The sequence below is a fragment of the Calliphora vicina genome, chromosome 3 (assembly GCF_958450345.1).
Source record: "Calliphora vicina chromosome 3, idCalVici1.1, whole genome shotgun sequence".
NCBI lineage: Eukaryota > Metazoa > Arthropoda > Insecta > Diptera > Calliphoridae > Calliphora > Calliphora vicina.
In genome coordinates, this window is record NC_088782.1 from 109,834,402 (window position 1) to 109,853,796 (window position 19,395).

Consider the following 19,395-nt stretch of genomic DNA (forward strand, 5'->3'; position numbering starts at 1 on the left):
GGACTTTTAAATATCTATCACTAGATATCCATATTGTCTATATTAATGACTTAGTTATCCAGATATAGATAAAAAATAGGGCAAAAATCGCGATTTTGTCGATTTTAAATAGCAACCGAGCCGGAACAATTCCCGATATATTGATATATGAAGCATGTATGTAAGTTATTTGGGGGCTACGGACATGGCTATATCGACTTCGCTATCTATAACGATCCAGAATAAATATACTTTGTGGGGTCGCAACAAACCCTTGCCAGTGCGAAGGGTATAAAAAAAATTTCTTTAAGAACATATAGCAATTGTATGTTTTTCTGTAAGTTATATTAACGCAGATGATTTTGATAGAAAAAAAAAATGTCCTTATTTTCCAATATGTCAGCCCTACGCCCTTCAGAATTTGACCTATTTTTTTATCAAAATTTCAAATTTGCCACATGTTCTAATATCTCAAAGCCGGGATCAGAAAACGGAAAGCAGCTTTGCTAATAACCCTGATGTGTTCCCTATTTATCCCCAAAGAATTTTCCCAGTCCCAAAGAAAATGTGGACCCTGTGGGCAAAATTATAAAAAATAAAATTTTTGAGATTTTCGCTCTAATTTTTAGGAATTGCGGGATTCCCTTAGAAATTTTGACAACTATTTTTACACTTTGTTATTTAGAATGAGAAATTTAAGAAACGTTGACAATTTCATTGAGTTTTGTTAATAAATAAAGATTTTATTATATATTTATTGAGTTTATAAAACTAAAATTTGAATCAAAATTTTAATAGGATTGCAAGTATTAGGAACAATTTGATCCACACTTATTATACCCTTCACCTCCGTGAGAAGGGTATATATATTCTGGATCCTTATAGATAGCGGAGTCGATTACGCCATGTCTGTTGAACTTTCCGAAGCCCCCATATAACTTACATACACGATTCATACATCAATATCTTCGGAATTCATACGGCTCGGTTCTAGAAAATCGGTCCACAAATGGCTGAGATATGAGGAAAAAACTAAGACAACCTCGATTTTTTACCTATTTTTGACCTACATATATCTGGATTAATAAGTCATTAATATAGACAATATGGATATCCAATGAATGATATTTCAAAGACCTTTGCAACGACGTACATAATAAGACCATAATTAGTTGGACCTACAATGGGTCAAAATCTCACAGACAAATTTTAACTCGAATTTTTTTTTCACCAAAATTTTTTTTTCGCTAAATATTAAAAAAAATTTAAAAAACAAAAAAAAAATTTTAAAATTGAAAAAATTTAAAAAAAAAACAATTCGAAAAATTTTTTTCCCAAAAACTTAAAAAACCAACTATGAAAAAAAATTAAATTTGGTTAACTTAAAAATATTTAAAATTTTTATTTTGAAGTATAATTTGGTGAAGGGTATATAATAGGGTATTCAATTAATCGGTTAATCGAGCAAATAATTAATCGGTGTTTAGATTTAATCGGTTAATAATCGGTTAATTTTAAATTATTCGATTAACCGAATAATTTTTATTTTAATTTTATATTGAAAAGAATAATCCGAATTTTGTTAAAAGTTCATCATAGAACATTCTAGAAAAAAGGTCATTTCAAAATTACTTATTTTCGGTTTTCGTACTGTACTTCAAAAATCTATTTCTAGAAGGTAATGTTCACGAGTTAAGAAAAAAATTTTATGTTTAAAACTATATTTCTATATAAAGTGCAAAAAAAAAATTTGGTTATTCGGTTAATCGACTCAAATTAATCGGTTTATTTGTTATTTGAAAATCGTCAATTTTAAATTATTCGAACAGTTAACCGACCAAAATTAATCGGTTAACTGAATAACGGTTAATCGATTGAATACCCTAGTATATAAGATTCGACACAGCCAAATATAGCTCTCTTACTTGTTCCGAACTAATTTTGTTTGTTTAGATAAGATAAAAATTTCAAGTCAATATCTCACTTAGATTCAAAAATTAGCCACTTTTAAAACTCATACGCAGGAAGTTTTGCTTTATTTCTTTAATTTGATAAAAAACAAGTCCTGCTGAAACACACCGAAGCTTATGGTGAATGTGTTTCATGTGCTTCAACATGTGAAAGATAATTTGTGCGGTTCAGAAGTGGTGATTTTGACACGGAAGAGAAAGATCGCCCAGGCCAGCCAAAAATGTTTGAAGACCAAGAATTGTAGGCATTACTCAATAAGGGTTGTTGTCAAACACATCTAGAGCTTGCAAAATCATTGGGAGCTACTCTATCAGTAAATAAAAAATGTTTGCAAGCAGCAGGATTCTTCCAAAAGCAAGGAAATTGGGTACCATACAAATTGAAGCTGAGATATCTTGAAAGTCGATTATGTATGTTTGAAATGCGGCTTGAACGCTAAACAAGAAAATCATTTTTGGACCGAATCTTTACTTGCGATGAAAAATGGATTCACTACGATAACCCGAAGCTTAAGAAATCGTATGTGAAGCCCCGACAACCAGACGAATCGACACCAAAGCCAAATATCCATGGCGCTAAGATAATTTTCTTTATTTGTTGGGAGAAAAAGGGTGCTATCCATTATGAGCTGCTGAAATCTGGCCAAACCATCACATGGGACCGGTACCGAGTGTATCTGATTCGTTTAAAGCCAGCATTGACCGAAAAATGTCCAGAATATGCGGCCAGACATGAACCCGTAATATTCTCGGTCACATGTAGAAATACCTGTTAAAAAGTATTTAGAAAGAAGTGGTTGGGAAGTTTTGCCACATCCGCCTTATAGTCCCGACCTTGCCCCGTCCGAATACTATTTATTTTGATCGATGAAGAATTCTCTCCCTGGGATATGCTTCACTTCAGAACAGAGTATTCAAAATTGGCTTGATTCGTTCTTGGCCTCAAAAGATGAGCAGTTCTTTTGGCTCGGAATCCATATATTTTCAGAAAGATGGGAAAAGGTTATAGCTAACAAAGTCCATGTTTCAAAATAAAAGCTAAAAATTTGAAAAAAATTCCTGTTTAAATTTTGTGATAGACACAATCATGTTTCTTCCAATATTTGCCATAAACAATAATATTTTTTATTATTTAGAAGCCTTGTTCGTTTTTAATGAGAAATCATCAAGTTTTATTGAGCATTTGAAGATGACAAGCCACTAAAGTTAAACAATAAATTTATTCGTATCACATATTTTAAGAGCTGTAAACTAAATCCCAATGAATATAACTACTATAAACATCCCCCACCTAGCTACACGTAGTTAAGCACCCTTAATTAATATTTTTCTTCTAACTAAATGAGAAGGGAATATCTTGCCCCAAAAAGAAAGTTTTATTGTCTCCCCTGCTTCTTTGGAAATAGAAAAAAATCGTAATTTCTATTGATTTCTAAAAGCAAGTGATAAAGTTTTCCAACATAAACTTTTGCTTAAAACCACCACTAGCTAAGAACATTTAAAGGAAAAAAGTCTTTAAGGTTTTCTTAAAGATTTACATCCTGATTAAATTGATGATGTTTGATGACTTTTGAGGTGATTACAATGGATTTAACAATGGGTATTCCCCATCTGAGTAGAGTATTGTAGAATACATTGTTCTTGTAACACATGCAGTTTACACCACATTGGTGTAGCTAGCTGCCATTGACCACTTGCTGTTCGAACAATCAAACTTGAACTTTAAAGGTGGGGGTTTGCACTACTCCATCTCCCCCATAACAACTCAAACATATAGTATAGTCCTACAAGACCACATATGGGGTCTTTAGACCTCAATATATGTTAAAACCACCCTGGTCATTACATGCATTTCGACATCCATCAATACGCCTTAAAGTATTTCAATATTAAACATCTTTAACATTTGAACATTTTAAATAATGAGAGTCATTCCTTACAGGAAGTGTTTCTTTTTTCCAATTTAATAAGAAGAGCAAACACATTGAGAGAAGTGTTGGTAAGTATATCAAAGAACAACTGCTGATGATGATGATGAGAATGTTGCTACTGCACCCTCATCTTGCCTTTGGCTACCAAACACATTATTACTTACCGTGGCACTCATGGGTGGCTGATGATGTTTGTTCTTTACACAATTATTGTTTAAATGGAATGATTTTTGTTTTTAAGCAGCAGAAGGAGTTGTATATTGGGGGGGGGGATGCTAAAACAAATGTTAATTATAAATTGTTAAGAAAATCTTTACCAGTTTTTAACTTCAACACTGATTTTGTTTTAATTTAAAGACCACACAGATTTGACTGTTCTATTAGTTCACTACAAATAAGATAATATATATTTATATACCAGGGCGGGTCAATAATAACGCGACTTTTTGAATGAAACACAGGTTTTTGTATAAAAAAAATCATTTAATTTTCCAATATAGTCTCTTTTGAGCTCTAAACACTTTCTCCAACGTTTCTCCAATCTGTGTATCCTTTCCAAAAAGTAATATTTGTAGAGATAATCAAAATAGTTATTTGTTTGTGAGATTATTTCAATATTGGAGTTAAATTTGTTTCAGCCCATCCCTTTCTTCAGGTTTGGTTACAAGAAATGGGCACTCGGGGCTAAATGCGAAGAATAGGGCGGATGAGGGAGCAATTCGTAGCCTAAATCATGGATTTTTGCCTTGGAAACTGCACATGTGTATGACCTTGAATTGCCCTGGTGAAAAATAAATTTTTTCTTGGCCAAATGCGGTAATTTTGTTCATATCCTCATTAAATCGACCCAATAAGTTGGCATAATATTAACCATTCACAAGGAAAGTTGTGAAAAGGAGCACACCATCTCTTCTGTGTAGTCTTGTCGTAAATAAAATCCTTTTCAGGCTCAGTAGGATAGGCACCAAAGTAGTCTCATATGCTGACGACGTTGTGCTTCTTATTCAAGGGAAGTTTCTTCCCACAATAGGTGAACTCATGGATTCAGCTCTCAGCGTTCTGCTATCATAGGCCAAGGAAAACGGTCTAGGTGTCAACCCTGTCAAAACCAAATTGGTTCCATTCACCAGGAAATATAAAATTCCAGAATTCAGACCTCCACGACTGGATGGTACATTTCTGAAAACTTCAAGCGAAGTCAAATATCTTGGCGTAATTTTGGTCTCTAAGCTCTCGTAGAAACGTAATGCTGAGAGTCGAATGAAGAAGTATGAAAACCATTGGGAAGAGATGGGGTCTTACCATACTAGAAGTACACCGCGGTCATAAGACATATTTTGACCCATGGTGCTCTTGTTTGGTGGAGAGCGGTGGACATTTAGACTCACCTATCTATTCTAAACAATGTACAAAAACTAGCATGTATTACAATTACTGGGTCTATGAATTCCACTCCTCAGGCCAGTCTAGAGACGATTCTAAATATAACTCTCCTTGATATACATTTCTCTGCTCTACGACTTAAATAGTCGAGCGGACTGAAGCATGGTCGTATTGGTCACGGCACCATCCTACAAATGATAGACAGGCCAATCATGGGACAAGAAACGGACTACATAGTAACTACATAGAATTTTGAGAGAACGTTTAGGATCAGACTACCAACAGGGGATGATTGGGCTGCGAACTCTGTCCTAAGGGACGACGTGATCTCAATCTACACTGATGGTTCAAGGACAGAAAGAGACACGGGATCGGGAATTTTCTCAGATGAACTGGATTTTCTGTTGTCTCTTCGATTAACCGATACCTGCACGTTTTTCCAGGCAGAGATCTGTGCCATCGATACAGCCGCGAGAAGAATCCGGGAACTGAATCTCGAAAATTCAACTGTACATATCTACTTGGACAGCCTTGCATCAATCAAGGCTCTTAACTCCATTGTTATTAAGTCGAAATGTCTTCTCAATTGTATCCAATCACTGGCACAGCTGACACAACATCACGTCGAGTGGATATGGGTTCCAGAGCATGAAGGCAACCGGGGAAATGAAGTATTTGATGAATATACAACCAACGAATCGTCCCTAAACGTAACTCTTGCGCAAAGGAATATTCACACTCCCTTGGTGACCTTATCAAAATTGATAAATGAATAGGCTTTGAGTGAAACGGAACTCAGGTGGTAAAATATCATCACTTGTAGAATATCCAGAATGTTCTGGCCCACTCTGACACAGGATAGGACCAGGACTCTTTTATCTTTTAGTAGGAATTCGATTAGGCTTCTTACGGGTATAAGCACTGGACACTGTATAATTGGACACATGTCGGAACGTATGGGTTATCCACGTTATAGCTATTGTAGAAGTTGATTGGATGAAGAGGAGGAGGAATCGGTACAGCACCTTCCATGTGAAAGCCTTACAAGAGCATAGACTACTATATCTTGGTAGAGCTCTTTTCCATGATCTGGGGGTCGATTCTGGTTCTGTGAAACGGCGAAATGAAAAGTTTTTTCATATTTTCATAGAGTTTCTTATTCTCGTTTAGTGAAAAAATGATAAATTCAAATGTTTTCATATGAAAAGAACAATTGGAATGAAAAATCATTAAAAGAAGGGGAATCGCAATTTGTGTAATTGTGAAATGATAATATGAAATGTTTTTATGAAAACGAAAATAAAAAGTTTTTTTTTTCATTTCACCGAACGAGAATTGGCCCCCTGGACTGACTCAGAGATGTGTCACTAGTAAATATGATCAGATTTATTAGAAGTAGCGGCTGGTTTTCACGGGGACTACAGGAATCACATAGTCAACGAAATTAGGGAGGGAAAATATTCTACCTTTATATATGAATTCTCAGCATAAGGTAATATTGTTTCTAAGGGTACCACAATGAGCCATAAGGCCTCCGAGTGAACTCGCTAACTTGCGAGCAACCCACGTAACCTAACTTAACCTATTCACCATTGATTGCTTTATCCTTTTGAAGGTAGTCAATGTTGATTATACTGCGTGCATCCCAAAAAACTATCGCCATGACTTTATTGGCTGACAACCCTACCCTGGCCTTATTTGTCGCCGATTCCCAGTTAAACCCACTGTTTTGACTGCTGTTTGGTCTCTGGAGTGTGGATTCTAGTTTTGTCAGCGACTGCGAAATAGCGCAAACGGACAACTTGGCACTGCTGCACACGTTGCGGAAAGCTTTCTCATACCCAAGTGATTATTCAAAATTGAAACCACTAAGCCACGTGATATTTCTATGGCTTCCACAGTCTTTCGCACTTTCAATACTCGATCGGCCAACACCATATCGTGAATTTTTTGGATTGTTTCGAGTACAGAGATCTCAACTGAGCATCCATAACGTTCGGCATCTTCCGTGCTTCCGGTCTAACACCCACCTTAAAGTATACCGATCGACTTAGAATCAATTTCTGAGTCGATTAAACGATGTCCGTCCGTCCGTCTGGTCGGCTGGCTGGCTGGCTGTCCATGTAAACCTTGTGCGCAGAGTGCAGGTCGCAATTTTGAAGATATTTCGATGAAATTTGGTACATATTATTTTCCCAGTTTCAAGGACCAAGCCTATTAAAACTGACTGAAATCGGTCCATTATTTCACCTAGCCCCCATACAAATGTCCTCCCAAAATTGGACTTTATCGGTCATAAATGTTTAATTTATATATGTATCTCCACAAATTCCGCCCCAAATAAGTTTTATATACACAAAATTCATGTCACCAAATTTTGTTACGATCGGTCCATAATTAGTCATAGCTCCCATATAGACCCGCTTCCGAAAATCACTTTAACGTGCATAAATCGATTAAAAATGTTGGTATACTCACAAAATTCAACATAGTTAACTTTAATATAGACATAAATCACACGACCTAATTTCATGGTGATCGGTCCATAATTGGTCATAGCCCCCATATAAGGCCCACTTCCGAAAATCACTCAAAAATATAAATTATTGAAATTTTAAATGAAAAATGTTTTTGCTCTTTTACTTAGTGTAGGGTATTATATGGTCGGGTTTGACCGACCATACTTCCTTACTTGTTTACCATTGAAATTGATGATAAAGAGTTCCCATGGTATTTATCAAGCTTAGCCTTGCTTGTTTTGGACAGCGCGGACATTCTGGGGAGTCATCAAGTCGAAATCTGTACATTAAGCTTCTATATGCTCCATGTCCTGATAAAAACTGCGTTAAGTAGTAATTTACTTCGCCATGTCTTCTGTTAAGCCATGCCTCTATTTTGAGAACTAGTCTCAAAGTACTCCTATGTTTAGATTCCTCTGCCAAAATGTCTATAGTGATCATTCCTGCTATCACTTAGAATGCATCTTCAGAAATTGTGCGGTAGGAGCAGCATACCCATAGAGTTGATAGCCTATATACTGATACCAATTTTCTTGCTGTATATTTTACATGTTGGTCTCCTGATGATATGAGAGCGGCGTAAAGTATCACAGAGCTGACCACCTACATTCTGCTTTATGCTTTCTAGGGTCGCTATTTACCTAACTGGTTACTTGATAAGCTACATATAACTATAAGTAGTTATTTTAACATGTACGGGTGCTAAGCGGTCGCTATTTGACCTCAAATAGTCAGTTAAAAAGACATTTCCTAGACAGTCCAATAACCGATTTCTTGTAAACAAACCTTCCTACGACTAATCTACAATAGATTGCTTCTGGTGGGTAAAATAACTAATTAAGTGCAGTACAAAACAAACGTTTAAGGTGACTACACTCCAGATTACTTAGCGACACGAAACTGACATTGGACTTCATGTTAGATTACCAGGGATCTAAGTATACTTAAGCAAAATGAAAATAAAATGTATGAAAAGTATTTCAACAAAATATACGTTTAAAGTGACTACACTCTAGACTACTTAGAGACACTTAAGTGACAATTCACTTCATGCTAGATTATTTGGAATGTATAAAGTAACCAATTGACTTCTCCCTTGATTACATGCGTCTCAAATGACCCCAAATATATAAATTGGTGTCAGTCAAGTGATCAGACAGAATATACAATTACTGTATCTAAGCGATTCAATGACTAATTGTAAAATTGCTTGGTATTATACAGTAGAATATTTCTTCAATTGATTTGGTACATGTAACTAATTATCGGGAATTTATACATTTTAGAAACTGTGTATACATTTCATTAAATTTGATGTCGATCATAGAATAAAACAAGTAAGAGTACTATATTCGGCCGTGCCGAATCTTAAATACCCTCCACCTGAATATGATGGTATAAAAACTGAAATAATATAACAATTGTTAGAAATACTAGTTTACGCAGAAGATATTTTATTTCAAATGTACAAAAAATTGTATATAATTCAGCAATTTATAACTGAAATTCCTATTAGAACGTATGAAATTTAACTATTTATTTACTTAATAATTAGTTAATACGTTTGGATCAACATTTTTCCCTTTTAACATCAAGTGAAGAAACTTATACTCTGTTTCTTCACTTGATGTTAAAAGGGAATAAAAAGAGTATACAAATATATTTAGACAAATTTCAAAATATTTGGTTATGGGACTTATGTGGGATCTATGACCTGTTATGATTCGATTGTCATAAAATATTTTAACGTGATTTTTATGGACTTATATGGGTGCTATGGCCAATTATGGACCAATATTCACAAAATTCAGTATTATGATTTTTGATTACAAATTACTGATCTGTGTACTATTTTGGTTTAATATATAGATGCTATGACCTATTATGGTCCTAAATATTTGAGGGCCATTTTTGTAAACTTTCATACAAACAACGCTATTAACAAGAGTGGACCTTATATGGGAGCTATGCCGAATTATGGACCAATATTTAAAAAATCTTGTAGTACGATTCTTGGATACAAATTACTGATCGGTGTAAAATTTTGGTTCAGTATAGATTTTTTTTGGATATTTGTGCAGTTTAATGTGTTTTCCTGAAGTGGTTCTTATATGGAGGCTATGACCAATTATGGCCCTATCATCATAAAATATGGTATATCGATTTTTGTATATATTGAATAAATTTGTTTCCAATTTCAACCTGATAACTATATTTGTAACAAATTTATGAGGATTTTAGTGATTTTCGGGAGTGGGCCTTATATGGGAGCTATGGTTAAATATGGACTGATATTCACAAAATCCGTAAGTATGATTACAGGATACAAATTACTGATCTGTGCGTAATTTAATTTCGATATCGATATGTTTTAAATATTTTTTAAGGTCAATATCTTTTTCGGAAATGGGCCTTATAGGGGAGCTATGACCAATTATCGACCAATTTGCATAAAATTTGGTACAGTGATATCCATGTATATGAGCTTTATTTTTGTCGAATTTTAGCATAATACAATAACTTTATCATGCTAAAATTCGAGATTTATGATACCTAACTGATTTTTGGAAGTGGACCTTATATGGGAGCTATGGTAAAATATGGACCGATACTCACAAAATCCTGTAGTATGATTTCTAAATATAAATTACGGATCTGTGTGAAATTTTGTTTTGATATTGATATTTTTTAGATATTTATGTAGGTTAATGTGTTTTTCGGAAGTGGTCCTTATATGGGAGCTATAACCAATTATCGGCCGATCTTCATAGAATTAGGTACAGCGATTTTGGTATATATGGGGATTATTTTTGTCGAATTTCAACTTGATAGCAACATTTATAAGGTAGTTATGCTTATTTAAGAGATTTTCGGAACTGTACTTTATATGGGGGCTATGGTTAAATATGGGCCGATCCACGAAAAATTTTGTAATATAATTTTTTTTACCACAAAACTTATTTTTGCTGAATTTTATATGGATATTCCTATTCTGTAGGCATTTATAGACAATAGAACCATATTTCGGGAAGAAATTTGTATGGGGGCTGGGAGAAATCATGGACCGATTCTTATAATTTTCACCAGAGTTACTCCTTTTATCATAGAAGTAACGAGTGCAAAATTTTATGATATTAGCTGCAATATATTTACAAATATGACCAAAAATATGTGAAAATTATCAATTTTTTTTTTGAGGTTGTCCCACATTTTAATTCATAACTTTGATTCCACTATATCGATTTGGCTGATTTTCAATACCAAACTGCTTAGGACAATAATAAACATTTTTCTTGCAACTCTACTAAGTTTGTTTGCGTATTTTGGACGTGAGCGTGTTTTACACAGACGGACAGACAGACGGACATGGCTCAATCGACTTAGAATTTCATAAGGATCAATAATATACATATATACTTTATTGGGTCTCAGATGAATATTTCTCAATGTTACACACGGAATGACAAACTTATATATAACCTCATTCACCACTGATGTTGGTGGAGGGTATAATAATGCTAAATCAAGTCATATAGGTAGTGATTATCAGTTTCTTCAATGCAATAAAAATGTGTCTCAACCTCTATTTCTTACAATTCAAATATGCATTCGTATTTTTTCAAACTGACACCTAGTTATTCCTACAAAATGACCAATTTACCTTTGAGAAAGTATTAACTATGTTGTTCATTCCAAATACCAATAGCTAATTAAATCCATTTTAAAACATCATCTAAGTAAATTACTGTAATAAATTATTATTAAAATAAGCCTCTTACATTGTAACTAAATCTGGAAAGAACAAATAAACTACATTTGAAAATATCTATAAAATGTTACATATTGATTATCATCATTTGTCAGCAGCTTCTAGTAAAAAAAACACACACCAAACTAAAAATCGGCTTAAATACAGAGAAAAAAAAAACCCTCTTTGGTGGCTGCCACCATGTGCTGGCAACATATGTGGAACAAGAGCATGCACAGCTAAATGCAACATCACTATTCCCAGCATGTTGTAAGCACTAATGAACCTTAACTGAGAAAACAACGAGAAAAACGATTTGAGAATAAAATACGTTAAAGAAGGCAAATCAAAGGAAATAAAAAATGAATGTAATGTATGCATATTTTGTAAAACTTTACCTTTAGCTGTTCAAGTCATAAACAGAAATGGAAAGGAGTGAAAAAGGCATGAATTAGAATAAAATTTAATGAGAATTTAAAATTCCCATAGAAATCGTTAACTGTAATTCTCTGAAGAACTTATCGATAGCTTTGCTATTCTAGGAGTAGGGAACCCAAGGCTGACAAAGAATGTCACTCCAAGATGAACGATTTGAGATCGATTCGTCTATCTTATTTTCTATTGAAAGCACTGGTACGACTAATCGATCTACATTTGCTTCAACATACATAATCTAGATCAGTGGACTATTCCTGAACATAGAGGGAACCTGCAATAATACCGAAATTGGGACGATAAGAGAGACCATCCAGGAACACAGAGTAGGAGAGTTCTTGGTAAATTGGATAGCCATGATAGCGAATTATTAGCTCCAACATTGGCCATATAGATCTAAGGAGAATGGTTACCAGAAGGACTCCACAAGAATGGTTCTTATCTCCACGACTGTGGAGTTAACGTGGTGCTGAGGTCATACATAAGGAGCTCATGGATCTCTCTTGGCTTAAACTTACGATTTAAGAATCAACCCTGATTAGACGGAACTAGTACTATGCACCATAATATATAAAGAGGAACGTTTTACACTACCAAGTAAATTACACTGGAAAAGGAAGATACTTAAAAAAGAACACAACGCTTTTTACGTCTGCAGGCATCCCACGGGAACAATTTGGGGATTACAACTGAACTTAGTGAATTGGATCTACAGATGGTCAATTATATCGAAATTGGGACGATAAGGGAGACCATCAAAGAACTTAGAGTCGGAGAGTTCTTGGTAAATTGGATAGCAATAATGCTTAGTAGAAGAATTATTAACTCCAACATTGGAAGATAGTGAAAAAAGTACTCAATGCTGCATACGTCTGCAGGAATTTCATGGGTAAACATTGGGGATTACAACTGATTTGGATCTACAGATCGGTTGTAATATCCATCATTACTTGTGATGTTACTGTATGGTGGGAGGCAATAAAAACAGAGTGTCACAGGAAGAAATTGGCCAAGTTTCATATAGTGTATCACTTGGCATTAGAGGAGCCATACGGAGCACACCACAGATGGTCATGAATATCCTTCTGCATTTAGAAGTACTTAATGGGAATTGTAAGAAGAGGTTTATTCAGGCTGAGTTTTATACGAATTTGGTTTCCGCTTATGGATTCGCGGTGATCCGGTTATATCAGATATATGATATATGAACAGAAATAAATTGCGATAGGATTTGCTCAATAGAGATCCTGGATAGGGATGTATGAAAGAGTTTCGATAGACTATACGACGGTTATGCGATATTCACTGGCGGATCGAAATAAGGGAGACAGACACAGGAATGTCGTTCACTGATTCCTTCGTGATGAATGTAGTCTCTTTCTGACAGAGATACTGGCGATCATAAAAGCCATAATTCTCATGGTGGAGAACACCAGCTGGAGAAATAAGGTGACTTTCTATGTGGTTAGTCAGACAGAATTGAAGGCTCTAAATAGTCACAGGGCTAAATCCAATATGGTGCATGACTGTAAGCGATCACTTGGACGATTAAAAGATCAGGTCTATGTACGAGCTTGCAAAGAAGGGATCGGAACAACCCTTAAAAGAATGGTTGGTATCATTGAAACCACTAACCAAGCATTACTTCAGTATTGGATGATAGTATGCTCCGAACTAACTGGTCATAGGGAAGCATACTGGACTGTTGGATCTCCAGGTTACTGAAGCCCAGATTGAAAACATCAGGAAGTATTAAAGTGATCATCATATTGTTACGTTTTAACCTTTTCAAAACGTTGGTTTATTTCCTTTAAATAAACCGTAAACTTTTGGTTGCAAATAAAAAAGCAGTTTAGTATTTTAAAAATTGCAACAACTCTTTATTTATTGAAATGTAAAACAACAGAATTAAATAGTCGCTCAATGTTTTTAAACACGTTTATAAATTCGCAGAAATACACACACACTTCATAATGTACACGAATTCACTGGAAAATACAGCACACTTTAAGGCACTCAGTTGATGTTTATTCGAACAGCGTCTCTGATAAATACTGAAATCGCGACTGCAACAATGTTCACTATTTATACACTCTGGTGAACTTTCTACAATGTTCTTTAACTGTCAAAACTCGTATATTCGAAGTCTAGAGATTTCGAATTCGAATATACGAGTCGCAGCAAACATTCAGCGTTGAAATACTTATGATCAATGATCAACTCAAAGCTTTTATTCAATGTTAATATTACCTACAGATATGTTACAGTTTGAGAGGCACTGCTGTTTGAGAAGTATTATACAACTTTAAACCGGCCGTTAAAATCGTTATATTGGAATTCAAGTACAATTTCGTAACAATATCTATGATATGAATCTCTGTCCTGATGAAGAGATGAAGAGGAGTTTGGAGTATAACGAGTTATCCATTTTTCAGTTTCAAAAGTTAAGCTAAAGAAAATACACATAAAGCTATGTTTCGATGAAACGTTTACTCCAGTATAATGCTTGACCTTGCAATGTCGCATGATTTTAACGACGACAAAACGGAAAGTTTCGCGTTCTCGAAACTTCCCATTGAAAAAAGCCAAAATTGGTCGGGTTGTGTGGCTTGTTTATAATCTTCAATTGCAGGCCAAAAAAGGTCAGTTATCATACTACCATAGCGTTCTAAATTTCCAACGGTTCTTCAGTGTAATTTTCGAAAAAATACGAATCAATGTCAGCTCCAAACCATAATGCGCACCAAACAGTCACTTTTTCCGGATGCAATGACTCTTCCACAATCACTTTTGGGTTCTCCCAGTCCCATATACGATAATTTTCCTTAGTGAGAAATGGGCATCAGAATATTTTGGACAAAAGTGGCTACGTTTGAACCACCACTTTTGTAGTAAGTTGTAACTATTTTTACGAGTTCTTCGGTTGTTAAACGATCCTTAAATAGCAAACCTTTCATTAAATAAATGACACTTCAGATGACAGATATTTAACGGCTAACAGCCTTGCCAGACCGGCGGTTTTGAAACCACTAAATGGATAACCCTTTATCAGTGAATGCCCGGCATTTCAACGCCATAGGTTTTGGTGGTTAGGTAGCCAATTTCATAAGGTATTAGAAGATGTTGGTTGCTGTAAGTCTAAGTAAATTTTCGGCTTCATTAGGAGATTGGGATGGTAGATAATTATGTTAGTTAGAGAGGGCTGATCTTTTTGTATTATTCTCCAGGTGTTCTGCCATAGGCAAATTACTGGGATTGTTAATTCTATTATTAATATCTTTCTTATGATCTCGATCAACTTTTCTCTCTTCATTCATTCATTCTTTCTTAAAATGAACCACAATGGACCTATAAGTCTCTGACTTGATTACTTCCGTTTGGTTTGGAAGTGGTCCAATCGGAGACTCAGAGGACCAATGTGGTTCCTTTCAAGAAAGAATGAATGAAGGAAGAAAGAAAAGCTTCGATCGTGTGGTTTTATATGATCTTACTTAAGCATCAGCTAAATTTACTATTTGTGTAACAAATGAATTAACCCCTTTAAGTCTCTGTTTCACTCTTCCCCAGATTGCATTTATTATTCAGTGTATGTGTAAAAACATGCATTTATTTAACAGTGTTGCCAATGTGATTAATTGTTAACTAAGATTATAGCTCTTTGTCTCTTCTTCCACATTTCTACAGCGTCACTCCTCTTGCCCCATAGAGTAGCAGCGGCTTATAGATGTGTGTTTTTTATCTGCCTTTATTACAGTAGTTTTTCTTTATGATAAAGAACAATTATTTAATGTCTGAAGAATGACTTTACTAGTTTAAAACTTAAGAAAATGGTAGATGAAGAAGAAAAAAAAAACATGAAATTAGGTGATGCACTAATTGCTGGCATTGTTGTGTTAAATTGAGATCATTTTTCACGCTTAATTGAAGTTTAACAACAACGATTTATATAAAATCGAAAAATATGTTAATGCAAGTATGATTATATGGGAACATTTAGTCCAATTTTTTTTATGATTTGTATCAGTCTGCTAACAATAATAAGGTGAATGAAATTTATTGATCGAAATGTAAATGAAATTCTATAGAGTTGCTTCAAAATATGTGTATAAGTTGGCGACGATATGGCTCTTTGTAAAGAACTTATTAAAGCTTAATTTATTCCTGATCTCTTAGACAAACTAGAATATATCGCCAAAGTGTGCTTAGAACAGTGATCGGCATGAAGGGAACAAAAGTTATAATATCACGTTATATTCTTTCTTTCTCTGTTGTAATCTGATCAGCTATTGATTAAGATTGTTGCTTCTTATCTGATAAATTTTATACAATACGTTGACATTCGTGATGAATAACCGACTATATTCTCGCCAGATATATTGAGTGCCGCATAAAGGAACATTTGGTATAAAACTGCATCAATTGATTTGCCAGATGTCTTTGAAGAAATAAGAAAATACAACCGTTAAACAGGGATCATTTGCTGTCTTTACAGTGACCCTAGAATTGGGCTCAAGGCTGTAACATTTTAGCATTCATTGTGCCAATTAGAGTATTCAAAAACCGAAATTTTTAGAAATCTGGATTTCGGGTTATTCGAAGAATGGCGTTTATTAAAAAACCGGTTTCTAATACGGTTTTGGCTGAAAAACCCAGATAGCGGATTTTGTGTTATGTGCTGTATTATATTGGGATTTTTCAAATTTTTAGCTTTTATTTGATTTTTACAATATAAATTTATTCAAAGTATTGGCCATTGTGACCTTTTTCCCATCTTTCTGGCAACATAAGGATTCCGAGCCAAAAGAACTACTCATCTGTTAAGGCCAAGCACGAATCAAGACAATATCCTGGATACTCTGTTCCAAAGTGAAGCGTATCCCAGAGAGAGCGTTCTGTATCGGTCCAAACAAATAGTCTGATCTATAAGGCGGGTGAAGCAAAACTTTCCAACCACTTCTTCTAAATAGTTTTTGACAGCTATTGCAACATGTGGCCGAGCGTTGTTCTGATATAATATTACGGTTTCATGTCTGGCCGTATATTCTAGGAGTTTTTCGACTATTCCTCGCTTCAAACGAATGTAATGGTCTGGTCAAATTTCAGCCGCCCTAATAAATAGGATTCGTTTGTTCCCACCTAATAAAAAATTACTTTAGCGCCATGGATATTTGGGTTTGTTGTTAATTCGGCTGGTTTACTGGGCTTCACATGCGATCTCTTCGGGTTATCGTAATGGATACAAAAATTATTATCTTTTATAGCGTTCTAGCATAATTTCGGACATGCAAAATCATCATTCAAGATCTCTCGGCTTCAATTCGCATAGTACCCAACTTCACTGCTTTTGGATAATTCCTGCTGCTCGCAAATGACTTGAAATTGAATGATTTTGCAAACTCTCGTTGAGTTTTACAACAATCTTCATAAAGTTATGCCTGGAAAAAACCAGCCAGAAACCGTTCGGTTTTTCGGTTATTGAATACTCTAGTGTTAATCGCTTCTTCATATTCTTAAGAAAGGTAAATAAGTGCGTGATCAGTATTTGTCCCTGCCTGTAAATCCTAAATATAAGAGAGAGCTCAAAGAAGATTATGAAGATTTATAACCAGTGCAAGCTAGCCCTAACTTATAGAGAAAATGGTATGAAATCCTGTTTAATTTGTTAATTGTCCTTATAATACTTTTTAAATATGTTTGTTTAACTTCCATTTTAATTCTTAAATATAAATCTGTTCAAATACGCGATAATTTGAAATTTATACAGTTATCGATACTTAAAATTTTCTAGAACTTTAATTTCCAAAGAAAATTTATCGATATTTTAAAATTTGTATAGAAAATGTTTCAACAACTTTAATATTCTAGAGAAAAGTTATGGAAAGCTTTTATTTTCTATAGAAAACTTAATGATAATTGTGAATTTCGAATAGCAAAATTAATTTACCGATAACTTTACTACTCGATAATTTTTCTATATGAGAAAAGCTGTTGAAAAGTTATCTTTTCTATAGAAAAGTTATCGATAACTTTACTTTTCCATAGAAAAGTTATCGATAACTTTACTTTTAAATAGAAAAGTTATCGATAACTTTACTTTTCCATAGAAAAGTTATCGATAACTTTACTTTTAAATAGAAAAGTTATCGATAACTTTACTTTTCCATAGAAAAGTTATAGATAACTTTACTTTTCCATAGAAAAGTTATCGATAACTTTACTTTTCCATAGAAAAGTTATCGATAACTTTACTTTTCCATAGAAAAGTTATCGATAACTTTACTTTTCCATAGAAAAGTTATCGATAACTTTACTTTTCCATAGAAAAGTTATCGATAACTTTACTTTTCCATAGAAAAGTTATCGATAACTTTACTTTTCCATAGAAAAGTTATCGATAACTTTACTTTTCCATAGAAAAGTTATCGATAACTTTACTTTTCCATAGAAAAGTTATCGATAACTTTACTTTTCCATAGAAAAGTTATCGATAACTTTACTTTTCCATAGAAAAGTTATCGATAACTTTACTTTTCCATAGAAAAGTTATCGATAATTTTACTTTTCCATAGAAAAGTTATCGATAACTTTACTTTTCCATAGAAAAGTTATCGATAACTTTACTTTTCCATAGAAAAGTTATCGATAACTTTACTTTTCCATAGAAAAGTTATCGATAACTTTACTTTTCCATAGAAAAGTTATCGATAACTTTACTTTTCCATAGAAAAGTTATCGATAACTTTACTTTTCCATAGAAAAGTTATCGATAACTTTACTTTTCTATAGAAAAGTAATCGATAACTTCACTTTTCCATAGAAAAGTTATCGATAACTTTACTTTTCCATAGAAAAGTTATCGATAACTTTACTTTTCCATAGAAAAGTTATCGATAACTTTACTTTTCCATAGAAAAGTTATCGATAACTTTACTTTTCCATAGAAAAGTTATCGATAACTTTACTTTTCCATAGAAAAGTTATCGATAACTTTACTTTTCCATAGAAAAGTTATCGATAACTTTACTTTTCCATAGAAAAGTTATCGATAACTTCACTTTTCTATAGAAAAGTTATCGATAACTTCACTTTTCCATAGAAAAGTTATCGATAACTTCACTTTTCCATAGAAAAGTTATCGATAACTTCACTTTTCCATAGAAAAGTTATCGATAACTTTAATTTTCTGTATAAAAGTTATCAATAACTTTACTTTTCTATAGAAAAGTTATCAATAACTTTACTTTTCTATAGAAAAGTTATCAATAACTTTACTTTTCTATAGAAAAGTTATCGATAACGTTTTTATTAATTTCTATTTAAGTTATTTTCTTACAAATTATCTTCGTATTGTATAATAAATCTATTTAAGTGCAATTTACTTAAATATCATTAAACAATTGACCTCAATTCTACATTATTTTATATCCATT